The sequence below is a fragment of the Leucopleurus acutus genome (genome assembly GCF_964270905.1).
Source record: "Leucopleurus acutus genome assembly, chromosome: 16".
Classification (NCBI taxonomy): domain Eukaryota; kingdom Metazoa; phylum Chordata; class Mammalia; order Artiodactyla; family Delphinidae; genus Leucopleurus; species Leucopleurus acutus.
In genome coordinates this window covers 31859439-31881532 of record NC_139158.1, presented here as the reverse complement: position 1 = coordinate 31881532, position 22094 = coordinate 31859439, and the positions used below count along the sequence as shown (strand labels likewise).

At 43.6% G+C, this 22094-nt stretch overlaps 1 pseudogene across 1 annotated transcript; it reads left to right on the top strand.

Moving 5' to 3' along the window:
• The first annotated feature begins 18859 nt into the window (after positions 1–18859).
• On the top strand, positions 18860–19694 carry LOC309972777 (small nuclear ribonucleoprotein Sm D2-like; annotated as a pseudogene). Its single transcript has one exon. The product of its transcript is annotated as a small nuclear ribonucleoprotein Sm D2-like (transcript).
• The last annotated feature ends 2400 nt before the right edge of the window (positions 19695–22094 follow it).

The following is a 22094-nucleotide window of genomic DNA, read 5'->3' as shown; positions in this document are numbered from 1 at the left end:
GCGGATAAGAAAATAACCTGGAATACACATATGTAATAATTTGTGTATGTCTCTCATATGTTTCATTTGCCTCAGTCTTTCCCTATTTTCTCATCTAAAGAACAAGGGAGTTGGACTCTGCACTACCTCTGAGTATCATTCCAGATTTTACTAGTCTGAAAAATATAAGAACAACCTTGTCTGTTAACTCAGTATTTGCCCAGGAATGGAAGCCCCAAGGAATGAATGCAGTAAAACTCACCCTGCCTTCTCCCGTCTCACTCTGTCTTCCAGAGGCTCCAGAGCTCTCTGTTTCCTACTCTCCGCCCAAATCAAGCAAAGAGATTTCTCTTAGTCAAGCAGACATTTTCCAAGGACCTTCTCCATGTCCATCTCAAAACAAAGGTTATCTCAGACCATCACATATAAAGGAATTAGAAAGAAAAATGAATCAAATAATACAGCACAGTTAACTCTAAATGCAGAAAATCTTGGAGTGGGGAAATCAACAAGTACTGAAACAATCCCGGAAGGCTTCCTAGAGGAAGAAACCTGGGATTATGTAGAAAAGGCAACTAATTAATTAAGCAATCATTTGTTTATACGTACGGTGTACGAGGAACTGCTCTAGACATAAAGGATGTGGTGATGAAGGCATCAAAGTCCCTGATCTCATGGAGCTTACATTCTGGTGGAAAAGAGAAAAAAAAAAAAAACGTACACAAAAATGGAATAAGAAATCATTTCACATAGAGGTGATAAGATCACAAAATAGGATGGTGCACCAACTGAGAGCAGCAGATTAGGGTGAGGGGAATGACATTAGATTGGGAAGGATGTTTTTCATGAGATTTAATGACCAGAAGGACCATCCATGCAAAAGCTTGAGGAAGTGTATCCCAGAAGAGAAAACAGCATGTTCAAAGGTCCTGAGGCAGGAAGTTAACAAGGCATGTTCAAAACACTGAAAGTGTGGCAGGAAGGAGGGGGTAAAAAAAATAAGGGAGATGTACAAGGAAACACAGAAGTCTGGGATTCAGTGGAGAAAGAGACATTAGAAGATGCTTGACTTCTGAGTTCCCTGCTGCTGATAACTCCCCAGTCTCTTTAGAAGTTCTTCTTAATGATCCTCACCAAAGGGTTAAATCAGTACACTGGACCAGGAGCACAAAGAAGGTCAAAAAGTGGTGCCTGCCTTACATAATCTTACAACCCAGATGGGAAGCCAGCTTTTAAGAAAGAGGAGGAAATGTAGCAACAGAAGACAGCATATACTATAACCCCCTCTAGTGTGTAACATGTTTTTAAAGACTCAAAAATGCCTGCCCATCCATTAACTCATTTAAACCTAACAACCATCCTGGGAGGTGGGTAGTGACTGTTTCACCATTTTTGCAGTTAGAGAAAGAGAGGAGGTGATCTGATTGGTCCAAAGTCAGGTGTCAGGATGTGAACTGAGATCTCTTTACTGCCCCATGTTAAGCATTGAGCAAGTGAGACCAATGGCACATAGGTTTAGTAGACAAAGAAATCAACCTGAAACAGAAGAGGTGGAAGGTGGCTTTTAACCTGAGATTCAGCTGGACATTTACTGAGCACCTGCTGTTTGCCAGGTACCCCACTGAGGGCCTTCAGCTCTAGGTCAATGAATTTAATCCTCCCAACAGTTCTGGTTGCAGGCATCAGTCTTCCCACCTTAGAGTGAGAAAATCCTCACCTAGGATGTGAGAAGTGGAGTCTAGACTTAACCCGTAAATCTAACGTCCTTCCCACTGTCTCTCTCTGCTTTTATGAGAATAAAAGATGGGCTTTCTCTCAGAACCCATGAATGGTTTCCCTGGGCTGATAAATGTGGGGAAATAATCACTTCCTTCTGGCTCTAGAAAAAGATACACAAGGAATGACCCCGATCATGACGTCTCAGGTCCCCTGAAAGGACAAGCCGCTCAAAGGCAGCCCCTGCCCCCTCCCTGCTTCCTCTGCCAAAGGGGAAAAACAGGAGCCTCTCTTCTTTCAAGCCTCAGCCAGAAGCACCTCTCCAAAAACACAATTCAGACTCATCAAAGGCAAAGACAGAAGACAGGCTGCATCCAGCACCTCCTTCCGTTTCTTGGTTTGCTGTAAAGTAAAACAGCTGCTAGAGAATGACAGGGCTTATTGAAATAAATTCCAACATTTATAATCAATTACATGGCCCTGTCTGAAACCACTGGTTGATTTAAGAACAATTTCAACAGCAGCTGAAGAGGCAGGTTTTCATCTTCCTTGAATTCCTTCCTACCAGAACTTTCTCCCATCTTTCCCCGTCTCTCAGTAAAAACAAAAACGATCCCTCAGGAAGGGTATGATCTGTTTCTCCCTTCTTCTTCTTCTTTTTTAAATGTTTCCCCAAATCCAGCAGATCACGTTGCTGCTGTTTGACCTTCAGGAATGCGGTCGAGTGGTTACATTTGCTCCAAGGGTCTTTCCTGACAGAAGGTCTTAAAATAAAGCCTTTAGGTTTTTCTTGGTACAAGCTTCTTGTCATCTCTGCTGAGAGGCTTAGCAGACGGTGTAAGGACAGGCGTCTGAACGAGAAGCAGCCCCTGGCGGGCTCCGTGGCACTTGCCCTCCAGTCCTTGCACAGCAGACTTGAAATGCTCATTCCTCTATTATTTTATTTTATTTTATTTTGGAAAGAACACTTCACATGAGATCTACCATCTTAAGACATTTTTTAAGTGCATAATACAGGACTGTTGACTGTACGTACAATGCTGTACAGCAGGTCTCCAGAGCTTGCCCTCTTGCTTGATTGAAACTTTATGCCTGTTGACTAGTAAACCCCCCATTTCCTCCTCCCCCAGCCCCCGGCAACCACCCTTCCGCTCTTCGATTCTCTGAATTTGACTATTTTAGATGCCTCACGTAAGTGGAATCATGCAGTATTTGTCTTTCTGTGTCTGGCTTATTTCGCCTAACATAACATCCTCAAAGTTCATCCATGTTGTCACAAATGTCAAGATTTCCTTCCTTTTCCGAGGCTGGATAGTATTTCATTATGTGTACAGACCGCATTTCCCTTACCCATCCATCCATCAATGGGCATTCAAGTGGTTTCCAGACACGCATCTCAGCACCATACCTGGCGGGCTCTGGGGGGTCACTACTCCCAGGATGGACCAAGGTATTCCCAGTGAAAATTCTTCCAGGATCCTATAAGCATAAGCTCTGTGGATAGAGGGGGACATTTTTAAGAAAAATCTTAATTGGTTTCCTTTAAATAATCTAAAAGAAATCAAAGTCAATGGGACAAGGTAGGGAATAACCATAATGATCATAAAAATGAACATTGATTGGGTGCCTATTAAGTCCCAAGCACTGTAACATGCAGATTACATAGATTATCTCATGACACCATCTTGTCTCTGCCACCTTCCCCACCCTCGTCACCAGTGTTACTCCCCTCAACTCGAGTCACTAAATCCTGCCCCTGTGGGATATTTTTCTTTCCATCCCTGGACTCTCCAAGCTTATTCCCACCTCAGACTCCTTACCCACCGAGTTCCCTCTTTCTGGAACTTTCCATCCCACCACCACGGAAATCTTTACCAGTATCCCATCTCTTGCTCTTTCTCATCCCTTTGGTTTCAACATAAATTCTCCGAGTGGAGTTTCAGGAGTGCTTTCTCTGGCAAATCCCCACCTACTAGTACTCCCTGCTTTCATTAGGGTTCATCTCTCTTTGTTTATTTACAATACACCTCAATTTTGCAGTGTTTGTTGTTGTTGTGGCGTGTGGGTGTGTGTATTTTTTCGTTTGCCTGCTTTTTGGTCCACGTGTGTTTGTTGTCAGCCTCTCCCACTACATGGATAAGTAATTCCAGAGCAGGGATTTTATTTGCCTTCTTCAGACTTCCTGGGTTCAAATCCTGTCTCTTTCATATCTTAAATGCATGACGTTGGGCCCCAGTTTCCTCTTCTGGAAAAAAGGCAATAATAATAGAACCCACCTCATGGGACTTTGTAAAGATTAAATGAATTCTCAGGCAAAACATTGGTGCACAGGTAGTGCTTGTTTCTGCCTTTATGGCTTTTTCTCCTTAGCCCCAGCTCCTCGCCCAGTATCTGGGATATAGTAGTCATTCAATAAATGTCCATTGGATGAATTCTGTTCTTTGTACATTTTATCTGTACTGGAAATTGCAGTAAAGTGAAACTTTCTTAATTGGCATTAGTGGAGGTAGTAGAAAATGACCAATGCAAACTAACATAAACACAGAATAATTGCCTCTTAGGCAGTCAGCTTCAATGCATAGATAAGAATGACCCGTAATTCCCTGGCTTTTCTCCTTTAGTATGGGAAAGAATGAATCCCAGGTGCTTCAGAATAATTTGTTCTCTTAAATAGTGTAAACATCTCGGGGACCATCCGTGTGCATTATTGATTTTCCCATTTAGTCCATTCTTTTTAGGCGGTGCACAGGAGCCTCGAGCTGAAAATCCCCAACTCCCAAAGTAAAGGCATCTAAGGGAACACTGCCTTCTTACACCCCTTCTGGGCCTGCCTTAACTAGCCACGCTGGCCACCTTTACAAGCTGGCTTTGTGGTCCACTAAAAGAAAGGTGCTTTCTTACCTGGGCATCAAAACTGTCAAGAAGGTGACTGTCCCTCACTAATGATGGTTCTGTCATCTCAAGCCTGGCCATAAATCTAGTATTCCCTATTTACTAGCTGTATAATCTTGGGAAAATTACTGAATCCCTGTGTGCCTCAGGTTTCTCATCTAGAAAATGGAGATAATCGTGGTTTCTACATTGTAGGATGGGTATAAGCTAATATGTGGAAAGTACCAAGCACAATGTCTTTCTTATACTAAGCATTCAATCTATGTCAGCAGTTATTATTTCTAAAACAAATAAATATATTAGTAATACGTGACCCAGTGGATAAAAATAGAAGGCATTGAAAAATGTCCAACTTCAGCTCTGACACATACTTACCAGATATGTGTCTCTGAGCAAGTTATGTAACATTGATCATTCATTTGATTTGATATTATTCATTTGATCATTCATTCGATGATAGGAGTGATACCTACCGGGAAGGGTTGTCAGGAGAATTAAATAAAATGGCACAGTAGAAGCGCTGGCTAAGACACACGAAATGGGAGCTCTCCCTAGTAGCAACATGTGACGTTATGCGAAGTTCACAGACTGCTTTAAGGCAGATATTGTAGTCATTTTACAAAAGAACCCCCCAAATAAGTGGTACAAACATTCAAGGACAGAGTACACATGGGACAGGATTTGGTGAACGTCCACAGATAGCAGAGCAGACGCCTAAATGCATGAGAAAGCTTTTATCCCTGCTTTTGCCCTGTAGGTGGGTTAGGAGGAAGCTGGCCTTTTGGAGATTGGTGGGGAGTGGCAGGAATGGCACAGAGGTTGGAAAGCGTGAGGAATCCTTGGGGAAAAGCAAATAATACTGTTTAGCTGGAGCGCCGTAGCCAGGGTGGGAGAAAAAAGACTGCCAAGGAAGGTCAAGGGTAGTGTTTATGAGAACCTGCTGGGGAAGCCACCACGATGCTTATGAAAAACAACAAATTTTATCCTCATTTTTCAGGTGAGGAGACTGAGGTACAGACAGGCTAAGGACCCCCCATGGCCACCCACATAGCATGAGCCTGAATCCAAACCAATTTGCTTTGGCTCTGGAGCTGCAGCGGAACTGCCTTTCTTTCTGTCCCTAACTCCTACCACAGGGCCTTTGCATGTGCTGTCTCCACCCCTTAGAGACTCTCCCTCTTCTCTCCCCACACCCTTCACTTAGCTAAACCCTTCCAATTCTGGCACCACCTCCTCAAGGATCTGAGCCCCCAGCCAAGCCAAATCCCCCTCTTACTCATCCTGAAAGCCACAGTCCCTGTACTAGAGTTCTTCTCACCATTGCAATTTTATATTTATCTGTATGATTATCTGATGAATGTGTCTCCCCCACCAGGCAGTAAGCTCTTGAAGGCTGGGATACTGCTAGTTCTCAGCACAGTGCCTGGCCCACAAAATGCATTCAATAAATGTGTGTGAAATGAGCAGACAAATGAACAGAGGAATACAAGAATGAAGGAAGGATTGCAATACCTGTGTACATGATTAAGAGAAAGATATCAGAAGTCAGGACACTGAACCCACCATCGAGATCTTTGCCAGCGCTCAACATATGTAATGGGGTGCTTGGGGCTATTTCCTGGCACTCTGGGGGTTCTTGCTGGGCCACGCTGGGGGCAGGAAGGAAATGTGTCTGACAGCTTCCTCCTCTGGGAACAGAGGGCCGGTGGGGCGGAGGGTAGGGGGAGAGGGGAGTCACAAACTATTTCTGCTTTAATTAGAGCTCCGTCGGCTTCAGTTAGCCTGGGTGTTTGTTCCCTTGTGTGTGTCAGGGAATTTGGAATGACCCCAAGCTTGTGAAATAATTAGTACAATAGTGCCTATCTAGCCATTTTTGAAAAGAGTAATTTACCCCCAGCGTAGCCTCCCGGCAGAGCCACTCATTAATCAAACCAGGCCGCGTACATCAAAGCGGGTCCCCCTTTACACCACGGCATTCATCATGCAGCCGTTAGGAGCCACAGAAGCCTGAACCAATACACTGCCTTTGCTGTGCTAAGCCCACCTCCTGTTGTCACCAACTGCCCGGAGTGGGGAGAGCACAACAGCCAATACTGGGGTGGGAGGGCAGGGCCCCTGCCCCTCTGGGTTTATGGAAACCTCACCTGTTTGGGGTACAGCCCAAAGATGTTTTTCAGTATTTATCACCTCCTCAGTGAGAAGTCCTCCCTGACCATCAGAAACAAAGACCCCACCTATCTCTACTGAAAACTCTTTATCACGTTCCCTCCTCTACCTGCGTCTACACAAGTGACCTTGTTCATTTGTTTATTTACACTTTATTTTCTATCTCTGTCCCTAGAGGGTATAAACATCAAGATAAAAAGAACTTTGTCATCATCATTTTAGCCCCTGAACCTTAACACAGTGCTTGGAGCACAGAAAACATTTAATAAATGGTTTCTGAATAAAAGAATGAGTGCCTTTGCAGATTTTCAGCACTCTTAGCTAAAGGTGACTTTGCATCCGTACAGGGATTGCATTCCCTGAAATTCTGTTGGCCCTCCTAACATCCTCCCATGTAGTAGATATATTTGTTTGCATGTATCAGTTTATTGAATTGTTAGTTACTTGTATTAGTCATCAGCTGCTGTGTAACAAGTTAGTCCTAAACCAAGGGGCTTTAAACCATAGACATTTACTATCTCAATGTGAGTCAGGCATCTGAGTGTGGCTTAACTGGGTACTTTGACTGACAGTCTCTCATAAGGCTGCAATCAGCGTGTTGCCCAGGGCTGGGGTCTCATCCGAAGGCTCTACTGGGAAAAGATCTGCTTCCAAATTCAGTCGGTAGTTATTGTTCCTCAAGAGCTATTGGTGTGAGGGCCTCAGTTCCTTGCCGTTGGACCATCCTCAGTGGCATCATGCTTCAACAAAGCATGCAAACTGAGAAGGCAATAGAAAGGGTCTTCCAGCAAGAGAGAAGTCAAAATCTCCTGCAACCTAATAACAGAAATGACATCCCCTCCACATTGCCACATTCTATTGGTTAAAAGCAAGTTACTCAAGGGGAGGGCATTATACAAGCTCATGACTACCAGACTACCAGGAGGTGAGGATCATTGGGAGTCATCGTAGAGTTTGCCTCTCATAAAGTAAGAGAGATATAGGCACGTGAATAGTCACCGCTTTCTGTTTATAATAGTCCCAGGTTGGAAATTATCCAAATGCCTCTCAATAAGGGAATAGTTGAAAGTCAATTATGGAACTTCCATTATAAGAGAATGTTGTTCACTGAAGTGAAAAGTAGGTAATAAGTGGAAAGTGCACGCTAATCCAAATTATGTAAGCATCTAAACATACAAGAAATAAAAAATAAATTAATGGTGAAGTGTTTCCAATCCAGGCAAAACATTACCAAAAAAAACCCAAAAATCTCTTGGAACGTTTATCAAAATGCTAGAAAGGACCTTCACACTGGTGGGGTTTCCCCCAGAAGAGGTTCAAGCCCCTTGCCAGGTTTGGAAAGATTCAATACCTCACCATGAAGTTTATTTGATGTCTCCACTTTTGATCCTATTCTCAGCCCAGCTGGGATTTAAAACGCATTCAGCATTGTCTGTTTTTGTTGTTTAACCAGGAAAAATAAAAAGGGAGATTCATAAATTATATAGACTCACTTTCATGGTGAGATCATTCTATTTGGTTCCTGAATGGATGGATTTTTTTCCCCCTTGTTGGATTCTAGCTTATCCCAAGAATCAATTTAACTTTGTCCTCCTGTGTCCTCTCCTTTGGCTTCCACTGTCCTTTCGTAGCTGGGTGTCTGATGACCATAATCATGACTTATTTCTTCCTCTTATCTCCCTGCAGTCTAGTTCAGAATTTGGCACAGTGTGATGAGATAAATTGGAACCTGCCCGATTTCAGTCCTGTTGTAACTTCACCCTGTGAGTTTTTAACTCCATTTTCCATAACCAAGTTAGAACTGATTCAAATACATAGTGCGGGGGGGGCACCATGTATTTTTAATTTTTTTTTAATTAAATGAGGATATTATAGAATCTGTCTCAAAGGGCAAAGGGAGGAAGGTACCAAAATTATTAATCGCCTCTTATATATTGTGCCTTGTATGATGTATTTATACACTTTTTTCACTTAATCCTCACAGAGTCCCAGTGATAGAAGTATTAAAATACCCCACCTTACAGATAAGGTGAAATTCAGAGTGATTAAGGACCCTGCCCGAGGACACTCAGCTGGTCCAGGCAGATCAAGAGCTTTTCTTCACACTCCAAGGCCGAAGTCATTATGGTGGCACTATTTTGTATTTTAGTGGTAAGAGAAATCATTCCAGTTTATGAAAATAAACCCCTCTGCTAGGCCTGAGATGCCTTGTTCAATATTAAGTTTACCTTCAGTGAGTTTAAACCAGGGTTTCCCACCCTTGGCACTATTGACTTTTGGGGGCTGGATAACTCTTTGTTGCGTGGGGCTGTTCTGTGCATTGTAGGCCTGCAGCACCTCAGGCCTCCACCCACCACACGCCAGTAACATGTCCATCCCAAGTGGTGACAACAAAAATGTCTCCAGACATTGACAATGGACATGCAAAATCACCCCTAGTTGATAACCACTGGTTTAAGAAGAAAAAAAAAAAAATGCTTTCTGTAAAACTGGGCATGAACTTAAAAAAAAATAATAACTGACTACATCAGAATGTTTATATATAGTTACATTCATTGTTCTATAGAATATTAACAATACTTAGTCTACTTTAGCTAATTCAAGGAGAATTCTAATTTTGACCAAAATGGTCTGGTGTTCAGGATTATTCCTAATCACCCAAGACAGAAATGAAGACAAGACAGCATAGGCATTAAAGGCAGGTTTGAACTTTAGCCCAGACACTCTGGTGTGATTTGACCTTGAACAAATCATATCCACTCTCTAAGCCTGAGCTTCCTCATCTAAAATGGAAATAATGGTGCCTGTCATTGACTGTGGTGTTGTGCAAATTCAAAAGGATCATGTGGGGAAAGTGATTCACTTAGTGAGCGCTCAATAACTGGGTTATCTTTCCCACCCTCCTTGGACTGCGCAGTTGTTTCTTAACTGCCACTTGGTAGCAGCGTACTTATACTCAGTGAACACTTACCAAACGGGATAACCTAACTGCTGATGGCCACAGCATGGCAGCCGGTAACCCTCAGTGGGTTGACCAATTTGCTAAGAGTTTCAAGCTTGTCTGTCAGTCGGTTTGATGGTACGTTATGGAGTCAGTTTGGTTTTAAAAGGATGAATCCCAACGTAGAAATAAAGACCATCCAAATGAGAACAAGCAAAGACTATTTATCCAGAGCTTGCTCTAGCAAAGGAGTCAGCCACCATCATTTATGTTTGGCAGAGGCTCCAAGGCAGGCAAGGGAGTGGGAAAGCTTTACAGTGGGAAAAAGAAAAAAAAAGAAGGTTTTGGGTATGGACGCTGTTGGCATGGGGAAGCTGGAAGCAGGCTAACTAGAAGAGGGGCATCCTACGTGATTGCTTAGGGGCAAATATTTGGCTCTCTCCAGTTTGTGCTAATTAGGAAGTGGGGACAAAAATTAGGGAAGCTGTCGGTTATTGGTTACGTACTGGCCATTTGGGGCCAATTGCTGCAGTAACTGGCTTCCGAGGCTGGTTGCTGCAGGTTGTGGGTGAGTTCTGTTTTTACATATGGCCTGGCCATTGTCTCTTTTTATATTCAATGTCTCATCCAAGAGATGTCTGCAGGCCTTGCAATTAGTTCTGTTCTTTTCCTTGTAAATTTCCCAAGCCCCATGGGGTTACTTTCTATTGGAAGGAAGTTTGATATTCTGGACAAAAACCCTGGCTGAGAATCAGAAGACTCTGGTTAGTGTTTGGAAATCTTCGATTGATTTGTGGGGTGACTTTGGGCAAGTTTCTTTACCTGGATGGGTTTCAGTTGTAATTTGGGGGTCCCATCTGTAAATCGGGGTATGTAGTCTGCTTCAGTTATCTCAAAGGGCCAATATTAGCAGACATTGCATACTCCAACTGGGGAAGGTTTAACAAATGGATAGTTACAAAAGAAGGGGCAGGATTTATGGAAACCAGTAAAGCACAGTCCAGTAGCTTGGGGATAGTTACAGAAGGAGATGTTACTAACCTTAAGCCCACAGTTGCAAGTGAGGGAGCATATGAAAGGATTGCCTGATAGGAGCTGTGCCTTCAGTAGGGGGATGGGTCCAACCTAACGTGTCCCGGCAGGAGGAGAATTGGGCAATACATACCCAGAGCTTACTCTCCTCCAAACCTCAGCTCTCCTGCCATTTCCTCCCATCAGGCAAACCCAGTTAGAAGCTAGAGAGCAAGAGGGCCAGTTCATATAATCCCTAGAGGTCAGCCTCCCAGGTCCCAGAGTAGAATGGAGAGAAGAAATGCAAACACGGAGAGGGAGTATGGAATATAGCCATTCACCAGCTCAGGGGCCCATCCTGTATTAAAATTATTTGAAACACTTTGTTCGGAAAGATGCAGCTTCCAAAGTGCTCTCACTATCACTTTCTCATTCTTAAAACAGTATATCAGGAGACAATAAACATTATGCCCCATTTTACAGATAGCAAAACTGAGGTCAGAGCTGTTAAACGCACTGCCCAGTGTTACAGGGAGGCAGTGGCAGAATCTGCATTCGGTGCATTTTTAACTCTTTGTATACCAGTGACCTCAACCAAGCAAGAGATCCATCCGGGTTTCCTACACAAGAACTCTCCCCAGGAGAGGCCATGTGACGCAGGAGACTGAAAATACAGGGACTTGACGTGGATTCACCAACTTGCGCAATGACATGAGCAAGATCATTTAACTTTTTAAGACTTTTGAGTTTCCCCGATATTCAATGAGCTTATAATCATGGGTACTTAAGGTCAAAAAGCTGTCATGAGGCCCAAACACAGGAAAGCGAGACATTACCTGGTTTTAGATGGTCGGAGAGTCTCTCTTACTCAGTGCAAACCTTCATTAGATGCTATGACACAGCCACCTCCTCCTACCGTGTGGATGAATTTTGGGGTCTGCTGCATCCCGTGCTAATATTTCGTGTATAAGTGTGACCTCCCCACACAGAAGTGGTTCTCCCTTGTGTCGAGATCTGCACAAAGGGATGTGAGACTTCAGAAATTAAACCACTCTCAGAAGGCAAATCCTAGTTAGAGTGGTGGAGGTAATTCTCTAGCCTTCCCCTGGGATTGCTATCCTTCTAGATGTCCAGATAACCAGAATTTGAGCTCTTGGTGGTGGGGGGTAACTGCAACTAAGCCTCAGTCCCCTCACCTGTGAAACGAATATATAGCACTTAACTGATACTGTCAAGAAAGTTAAATGAGATAGAGTACAAAGTTGTCAACTAAGTGTGTAGTAAGCACTCAGTAAATGACTAAACCATCATTATCAACACCGTCATTATCCCGTCATCCCCATCATCATCATCGTCATCGTCATCATCATCATCATCATCATTTCTGTCACATCTAGGAGCTGGGTCATCCAGGAGCTAAGATTTAAAAAGCAACCATAGTTTAAACCATAGCTGGAAAGCCAGATTTGCAGGAGTCATTATTATTATTATTATTAATTTCTGTCTTGGCATTGCTGAGTCTTAGTAAGACTTCACTGGACATTCTGACCTGGCCCCAGGCATACTAGGGGTCATAAAAGAAAAATGTCCTTTTTTCACTGCAGAGTCACTATTAAAAGAGGATAATTGAGTCACTACTGCCTTTCCCAAACCCAACACTGATAGTAGCAGGAGTAAGCACAAAACTGAACGTTTATTGTTGACATTGTAATAAGCACTTTGCGTACATGCTTTCATGCAACCATCACAATAAGCCAGTAAGGGAGGTATGATTGCTATTCCCATTTTACAGATTAGGAAAGTGAGGCTTAGGGAGGTTGAAGAGCTCACTCGAGATCATAACATCCAGGCAAGGATGATGCCTGGCACTCAGAAATACTGACGGAGCAGGGCAGAAAATTGAACCCAGGTATTTCAACTCCAGCATCCAAGCTCATAATCATTTTGCTATACTGCCCCCTGCTTAGTGAGAAGTCCCCCAAGGGAGATGTTCTGTTGTCATCCTGTGAGCGTCTAGGTATTATTTTTATTAAACCAACTATTTCTTTACGGCTCCAGAAGTCTTCTCTCGTGGTGCCCCTGGCCCTGTGTCTTCATCACCTTTGGACACTGATGGTCATCGCCTCCTCCATGACAAATCCTTCAAGTTTACCCAGGATGTATTGACAATACAGTCCAGGCGCTCTCTGAGTTTTATTATCTCGCCTCCTTCCTCCTCACCTCCCACACTGCACAATCTAACTGTTTCCTAAAACAAGCTCATCTGTCTCAAGAGCACTATCAGAGACGCTGTCAATCAACAAGAAACACAATAGATTCTGAAAGATGGTAGAAAAGACTTCCGATGATGCTTACAGTCAAGGACCGCATCATCCGGGGTCGAAGGGGGAAACGCACCTGTGCGGTCTCTCTGCTTCCTCTCCTTTGGAATTCCTTTCTATTTCTAAGCTGGCCAACTAACATCTGCATGTTACCAGGTAAATAAAACTCTGAGGAGAGCAGAGCTACCCAATTAAGGGCTCCAGGTGAAAAGAAGGTGATAAAACGCTTCATTTCAGTAGGAATGTCTTTACAGAAACGCCAGAATTTGTTCACCGGTTGCATGTAAATGAGATGTGCGGGCACCATAATTACATCACCTGGCCGTCTTGCTGCAGCACAGAAGCTGGGTCTCTGGTATGTGGAAACCTTGAGGAAGGGGCCCCCTTTAGTCCCCAAAACCAAGAGGGTGTGATCTCAGCAGGGTAAACTTAGCTCAGCCTCTGAGCTTGCAAACCGTTCATTATAATCCCCAAACTGTCACATCGCTCCCCTAATGAGGGTGTACATCTTTGGCAGCCTCGGGACAGTAGTAACTTATTTCATGACAAATTCTGGGAGTTTTATGTGCCTGCTCCATAAAAAAAGAAATGCACCGTTTCCATAGCAATGGAATGCGGGGTCTTTCGGGCAGCCCCGTTGTGACAGCGAAAGCCCCCGCATTCTTCTGGGAACTGTTCTTTTCATTTTTCCTGGAAGCTCTTATATTGTCCCCCAAGCAGTCCCGTCTGCCCCCATTTTGGAGAGGACCAAATGGCACAATCCCAGGTTTGCCAACCTGATGATTCAGCTTAGAAATCCTCAAAAGCACTCAGAGCATCCGTTACAGACCCTGGCAAATCTGAAGATGAGGCTTATCTCTCCTCTTGGATTAGAATAGAGACAAAGCATTGCAGGGAATAGCACTTTTAAATGGCTGGCGATATCTGATCATGTTAATCTATGGTTTATGGAGCTGTGACGGAAATGGGCTGGGAGCCAGAAAAGCCCAGTTCTTGTGCCAGTTCTGCCACCAACTCTAGGCAAACAGTAAACGCTCCAGAGCCTTGCTTTGGTCATCACACTGACTTGGGTTTGACAGGACCAGCTCACCTCACTGGGTTATTGAAATGATTAGATGGGACAATATATGTAAAGAATGGTACCAGGCACTTTATAAGCAACCCATAAATGTTAGCTAGTATTTTCCCATCACCTTGACAGTCAGGTCCAACACGGCCATCCTCCTTCCAACCATTGTTCAGCACTAGTAACTTTCCACTTGATCAATGGGTTTGCATATAGATAGAGATAAATGCTGGCCCAGCCATGAGCAGGTACAGGGTGGATCTGAAAGCTGTCTGTAACCCGAGAGGCACATGGCTTTATTTACTTCACTCCATTAATCTATGTGCTATGGCAGCCCCAGCCCAATCCTGGGCTACTGATGAATGTAACAGGGACCTGGTTATGTTCTATATGGCAGCCCAAGCAGTAATACTTCCATCATTTCCTGGATGTGAAAAGTGCACCGAAATGTGAAACTGTACACTGAGCACGCACTCAGACTGGAACTAGTGCACCAGACTCGAGGGGAAGAGACCTTCATCAAGTCCAATTCAGACTATGGGGTGAGAGCTGTCTAAATCCCCTCTGCCCTTGTTTGCCCATCGATAAAATGGGACGGTTGTTCCTTGCCTTATATTTACTGCCTACCCTCTCTGCCTTAAGTCCAGACTCTGACCATCTTACCTGGAGCATTTTGACAGTTATGGGGTCCCTTCCTCCTTCCTACCCACCCTTCCATCCTAGACAGTCCTCCAGAATGTTCTAACGTGCAAATCTGGTTGTGTTGCTCCCCAGCTAAAACTCTCCCAATGTTTTTCCCCCATGAAATTCTGGAAAAGACTCCAGAGGCCTTACCCCCCAGCATCTGGCCCTGACCATCTCTCAACCTCACCTCTCCCTCTCCGTCCTCCTCTCCCATGGCTTATCCTGCTGCAGCATCCTTGCAGCTCCCTGGGTTCCCCTTCACCCTGGACACTTAACACGGTGCTCCTCACTGCATCTGCACATTAGAAGCACCTAGGAAGCTTCTAGAGGTCGCAGAACCCAACCCCACTTCCTGGAGAGCCTGATGGCATTGGTCTGGGAATCCCAGGTGAAGGTAATTAACAGCCAGGGTTGATGATTGACCCACCACCAGATTGTGATCGCCCTTAAATATGTTGGCGACCTAGACCAATGGGTCTTTGTTTACTGTTTGCTGTGTTGTTTGACTTTGGGTGCAGAAGTTTGAGTTATTCTGACTCAGTTCACGACAAGAAGCCATCACTGTGCTCGGGCAGATCTCTCTTTTGCTTTCTTCATTTATTCCCTTTATTCCCAGTCCCAATGTCACTCCCCCTCCTTTGGTGATCATGCGCCTGTGTTCACTCTGCATCCTGTCCTTTTTTTGTGGCCCTGTCAGTTGCATTTTTAGGGTTTGCTCACCATTTCAATTGCATATGTGGTCAAGGGCTATGGATGTCATTCTGTGCCTTTCTTCTTTGCATCCAGCACTATGTTTTTTGGGGGGTGGGTTGGGGGGATTTGGGGTTTGGGTTTTTGGTTTTTTTCAGTACTCTACAAATTACACTTTATTAAGACCAAGTACTATGCTGAGTAAAATTGGGAAGATCTTGATTTCGTTTGACCATAAAAAAATTGAAATTCCTTTTAACTTTACTTCTTAATGAATTCCACCCTCCCCCCCCAGAAAAACCCCATACATGTGCATACACACACACGTACACGTACACTTCAAAAACAACATCTAAGTGACCTCTTTGGAAAAGGTTATTGGGGCAGTTTTAGTGATTTTCCTTAAATCACTCACTCCCCTAGAGTATTGTAACTACATCAGTAGAGTCTGCTATGAAAGATGTCCCAGAGCTATGTTTTTAAGAACACTATGCTGGTACCAAAATTCATGATCATCATTCTAAAGATTCGCAGAAGGACTTCCCTGGTGGTGCAGTGGTTAAGAATCCGCCTGCCAATGCAGGGGACACGGATTCAGTCCCTGGTCCGGGAAGATCCCATGTGCCAGGGAGTAACTAAGCCTGTGTACCACAACTACTGAGCCTGTGCTCTAGAGCCCGCGAGCCACAACTACGGAAGCCTGCACACCTAGAGCCCTTGCTCTGCAACAAGGGAAGCCACCGCAATGAGAAGCCCGCACGCCACAACAAAGAGTAGCCCCCACTCACTGCAACTAGAGAAAAGCCCACATGCATCAACGAAGACCCAACACAGCCAAAAAAAAAAGATTCACCAAATGCACAATGTGCATCCCCCAGGGACCAGGTCCACTTGGCCTCCAACCCCCATCTCACAATGTCAGAGTAAATATCTCTGCACATAACCCTTAGGAGCCCAGTTGAGAATCTCTTGAAGATACATACCCAGAAATGCATTTGTCAGGAAGTGGGGCATATATGTTTCCATGTTAACTGACCAAGTGTTCCCAAACAGTTCTTCAGAATGGCTGCACCAATCCACACTCCCAGGCCAATGTTTCATTTGTCTATTTCAATATTGGGGGGCTGAGGATCTGTCTGAGAATCTGATGAGACATTTGGAAACTTTTCTCCAGAAAAAGTAAATATTATTATAATAATCATTAAAACAATATTTATGTATTAAAATAACAATATTAATATTTATTTATCCAGATACATGTATTAGTTTATTAAAGTTTTTCAACAACTTATAAAGGTTCGCATTACTATTTTTTAATTGTGATAACATGCAATTAACCATTTTAAAGTGTACAATTCAGTGGCACTGAATGCATTCACAATGTTGTATAACCACCACCTCTCTCTAGTTTCAAAACTTTTTAAATTTAATTTAATTTTTTCAGATTTACTGAGATATAATTGATACATAAAACTGTGTAAGTTGAAGGTGTACAATGTGTTGATTTGATACATTTGTAAATTGCAAAATGATTACTATGATACTACTAGCTACCAACTCCATCTCATCACCCCAGATGAACACTCCATCTTCTTTAAATAATCACTCCCGTTCCCCTTCCTTCACCCCCCAGGGACAACCAGTAGTACACTTTCTGTCTCTATGGATTTGACAATTCTGGACATTTTATACAAAAGCAATAGTACAATTTGTGACCTTTTGTGTCTGGCCTCTTTTACTTAGCATAACATTTTCAAGGTTCATCCATGTTGTAGCATGTAACAATATTTCATTTCTTTTTATGGCTGAATAATATTTCATTTTATGTATACACCATAAAATGAAATAAACATTTAGAGATTTCTATGTGGACGTATGTTTTCATTTCCCTAGGAGTGAAATTGTTGCATCATAGGGTAATTCTATGTTTAACTCTTTGAGGAACCCCCAAACAGTTTTCCACAGTGGCTGTACCATTTTGACATCCCCACCAACAATGTCCAAGAGTTATTTCTTCATATTCTTACCAACACTTGTTATTTTCTGTTTTTATATTGTTGTTATAGCCATCCTAGTGAGTGTGAAGTAGTAGCTCATTGTGGTTTTGATTTGCATTTTCTTTTTGTTTTAATTGAAGTACAGTTGACTTACAATATTGTGTTAGTTTCAGGTGTACAGCAAAGTGATTCGATTTTATATATACACATATCCTTTCTTTTGATTCTTTTCCATTATTGTTTATTACAAGATATTGAATGTAGTTCCCTGTGCTACCCAGTAAATCCTTGTTGCTTATCTATTTCATATATGGTAATGTGTATCTGTTAATCCTATACTCTTTATTTATCCCTCCCCACCCAATCTGCATTTCCTTACATGAACAGTGACATGGAACATCTTTTCATATGCTTTTTGGCCATTTGTCCATCTTCCTTGGAGAAGTACCTATTCAGGTCCAGAGGTAGATATTACTATTAGCTTCATTTTCTAAATTAAGGAATTGAGGCCAAACTGGTTTGGAAACTGAGGTGACCAGATAGCAGAGCCAGTGAATAAGAGTGCCCCACTTTGCATTAGACTTGTGGAAAGGGAGTTACTGAACACGCTCCACCAAGATTCCATAGACTTCACATTCAGAATTCTGCCTGGGACGGTGAGTCTAGTATAAGATGAGGTGTGTGATTCTCAGTATAAGCTCGGACAAATGAATGAAGCAACTACAAGTCCCTTCACAGCTTCCTTCGCCTCAAAAGAAACAACTTTATCACACAAGAATTCATAATTCAGCCTCCGATTCTGTGTGCACCCCAGGACCGCTCCAGAGCATGCCCCACCCTCTGCGAGCTGAGGCCGCCTGCCTAGTGCCTTAAGGGCTGCCAGTGGAAGCCTGGATGTCTAGTCAGTGTTGTTATTACATCTGGATCAATTCTTAATCTTTCAGTTTAGCTTTGAGCTGCTTGGTGACCTCTGACAGATCAGGTATAAATCATTCCACCCTGCCCAGGTAAGAGGCATCACGCCAGCTGTGGCCCTGTGATATCTGAGATTTTCTTGGAGGCCAGACCTCTTCTAAAGGTGGTGCGTGGTTCTCAGCCATGACCAGTTCAAAGGCAGGCAGATTCCTCGGCTTTAGTGAAAGGTGAAATCAACAACAGCGTGTCAACTCTGTCTTTGCTCTAGGTAGAAAGAGGCCATGCATTGCATCCATTGACAAAGTATCTGAGTGCTGGGAGTCACTTTCTGGGATGCCATGAGGCTAATCTACATTATTGATCTAGTTCAGAATTTGTACTTTTAGAATTCAGAGAAGCAGGCAGTGAAAAGTGAAAAGAGGACGAAGCGACGCGGAGGAGACAGTAGCGACTTGAGAGCGGGGCCACCACTGCCGCCAGCATGAGCCTCCCCAACAAGCCCAGGGGTGAGATGACCCCGGCGGAGCCGTAGAAGCGGGAGGAGGAGAAGTTTAACACGCAGCCACTCTCCGTGCTCACCCAGTGGGTCAAGAACAACACCCAAATGCTCAACTGCCGCAACAAGGAGCTCCTGGGCCACGTGAAGGCCTTCGACAGGCACTGCAACATGGTGCTGGAGAATGTGAAAGAGTTGTGGACCGAAGTCCCCAAGAATGGTAAGGGCAAGAAGAAGTCCAAGCCAGTCAACAAGGACCACTACATCTCAAAGATGTGCCTGCGTGGGGACTCGGTCATTGTGGTCCTGCGGAACCCGCTCATCGCATGCAAGTAGGAGCCTCCTGCCAGCCGTCAGAACTTGCCCCCTCATTCTGCGAAGCCCTGCCCTTTGTGCTGGGAATAATAAAGTCATGTGTTTTTTCAAAAAAAAAAAAAAGAAAGAAAAAGAAATATTTAGTGATCGCCTCCTATGGGTTAAGAGTGGAATCAACACCATCACATAATAAACCATTTAATCTCTCCAGCCATCCCATGAATTGATTATTATTGTCACCATTATCTTACAGGGAGCAATTTTATTTTTTTTAACTTTTTGTTTTATATTGGTGTATGGCTGGTTAACAATGTTGTGAGAGTTTCAGGTGCACAGTAAAGCAACTCAGTTATACATGTATCCATTTTCCCCCAAACTCCCCTCTACAGGGAGGAATTTTAGTTCTGAGAGTTAAATGGCCTTACTGAGGTCATAGGGCTAGTAAGGGCTGAGGCTAAAATCCAGATCTATCAGACTTTTATTCCTAGGCTCTTTCTCATCTCAAAATCTCAATAAGGCTTTATTTTCTGCCTCACCCTTCCCAGGAGTTCCTCTCTCCAAATCCACGTGGAAGAATAGAAAAGTCTTTGTAGCTGAAGAGACCCAAGTTTAAGTATGGACTGGGCTGATACCTAGGTGCACCCCACTTCACTTCACTTCATCAGTTTTCTCATTTGCAAAATGGGATTGTTGTGAGGATAGACTGAGTTAAGAGAAATGAGTACAGCTTGAAAATTGTGTCTTCCAGAAAATTTCTTTGTTGAGTTACACACATTTTCAAGAAGGTTCTTAAAGATGACACAACTTTAAGACCAAAAAGGATGCGTATTTAGTGGTGAAATTTTAGAAACCAGGGCAGTTCCTTAAGTAGGTCATAAGAAAGCACCTTAAATTACATCTCATGGGTAACCTCACATAATACACGGGCAGACATGTGCTGAGGTTGGCAGGGTCCTAATCACTGAAGAGAAAAGATTCATACTTTGTCTTGTAGGTGATCTAGTATCCCTGGAAAGAAAGCAATTGAAATCTCAGCATTCTATCTGCCAGGACTTGTTACCAATGGAAAAGATAGTCTGATTTCTGATTTGTTTATTTTGAAAGCTATTTGATCATTCTGGCTCCCAGGCAAAGAGAAAGCTCTTTTTGGCCAACTAGGGCTAAAAGAACCTGATGAATGGTAAATCTGTCTGCCTGCAAAGTCCCATCAGATCCACAGTTCACATTAAGCAAGATGGAGAGAAGTCAACAGAGCTTTATTTTTCTGATGAGAAACCATGACCCAACCTTCATTTTCTCTTCTGTTCATAGACCCTTTCTTTTCTCTTGTACCACTTTCTCTTGATTTGTCATGTTTGAGTCAATCAGTCAATCAGCAAACCAGTCAGCCTGCAGGGAAGTGGTGCTGTATACTAATAGCAGGAACGGTGGTATTAACAGCGGTGATGGTGGCAGGAATCGTAGTAGTAGTAGCAAAATAATAACTTCACTTGAGTGCTTACTGTGTGCCAGGCACCATGCTAATCCTCTAACATTTCAATCTATTTTATTATCCCAGAGGAGCTCATTACTTTTTGCACTGTCACACAGCTGGATAGTGGTGGAGTTGGGTTTGAAGCCAGGTCTGAGTCTAGACCCCTTACTCTTGCCCACCCACTGTGCCTTGCAATCTAAGATGAGTGGATTTGAAGTCAGACTAATGCAAGATCAAATTCTACCATTTCCCAGCAGTGTGACCCCTCTGAGTGTCCTCATCTGCAAAAATGGCATTAATAAAACCTACTTTCGCAGGTTGCCGTTAGCGTCAGAGTGTACATATATTGCGCACCTAGTACCAAGCACTTACCTTATGTGAGGGCCTGCCCCTCCTGTTAGGCTTAATGGGTAAGGGAATAGACTCTGAGGTCAGTATTTGAGGTTCAAATGCCGGAACCACCACGTCTAGGTGCTTAGTGTCTCTGTGCCTCTATTTTCTCGTCTGAAAATGGAGCCATTGTGTAAGTGGGATTACGGGGGGCACGCAACGCAATAACATCTGTAAAGCATTTACCAGAGTGTCTGATGAGTAAGAAGAGCTCAAGCAACGTGGACTGTTATCAGTATTATCATTTGATCCTCCACATCCTGAAGAGCACCTGGCTTGATGTATTTGGATGAATGCATTGGAATGAACGCTAGGCTGAGCAAGGGTAGCCCATAACGCACTCCTTTCCAATTCAGGATTAGTATATGCATTCTGCCCATCTCACTGGATGCCTCCCTGGTGTTACATTCACCTGGTTACTCTGTTCCTCACCTTCCTAGGAAGGTGTCTCTGTGTAGTGCCCCCATGAAGAGGACGCTGTTGTGATGGATGGTTCTGTTGGAACTGCAGGGCATTGACAAACGCCAGCTTCATACATCACAGAGCCATCAGGACTGGCACTTAGATAATGTATTATGTGAATACATCATCAGAACGCTGTCACCCTGGTGATGGATTCGGCAACAGATGGGGCTGTCATAAGAAGGAAGGAGAAGAGAGTGTAGGAGGAAGGGAAAACCTCGAGTTGATGAAGAGGAGGTCTTAACAATGAGCTACAAAGTGCCCCAAGCTGTCTGGCTGATAAATGCTAAGAGGGTCCTGGGGACGGGAAAGGTGGCAGGGTACCACCGTGGATGGGTGATTAGCCTGAACACCTGGGGCCTTGGGGTCTAGTCGTGACTCATCTCACGACTCCTGCTAAGCCCTCGTGACCTTCTCTCATCCACAAAGTGAGTATGCTATGGAGTACTGCTGAAAAGTGAGGTACAGTACTAAAGGGCTTTACATCAACGATCTTATTTAATCCAAAAAATTACCACATGCTATAGGCATTACTAAAATTATCCTCAATATTCATATAGGAAGCTGAAGCTTAAAGAG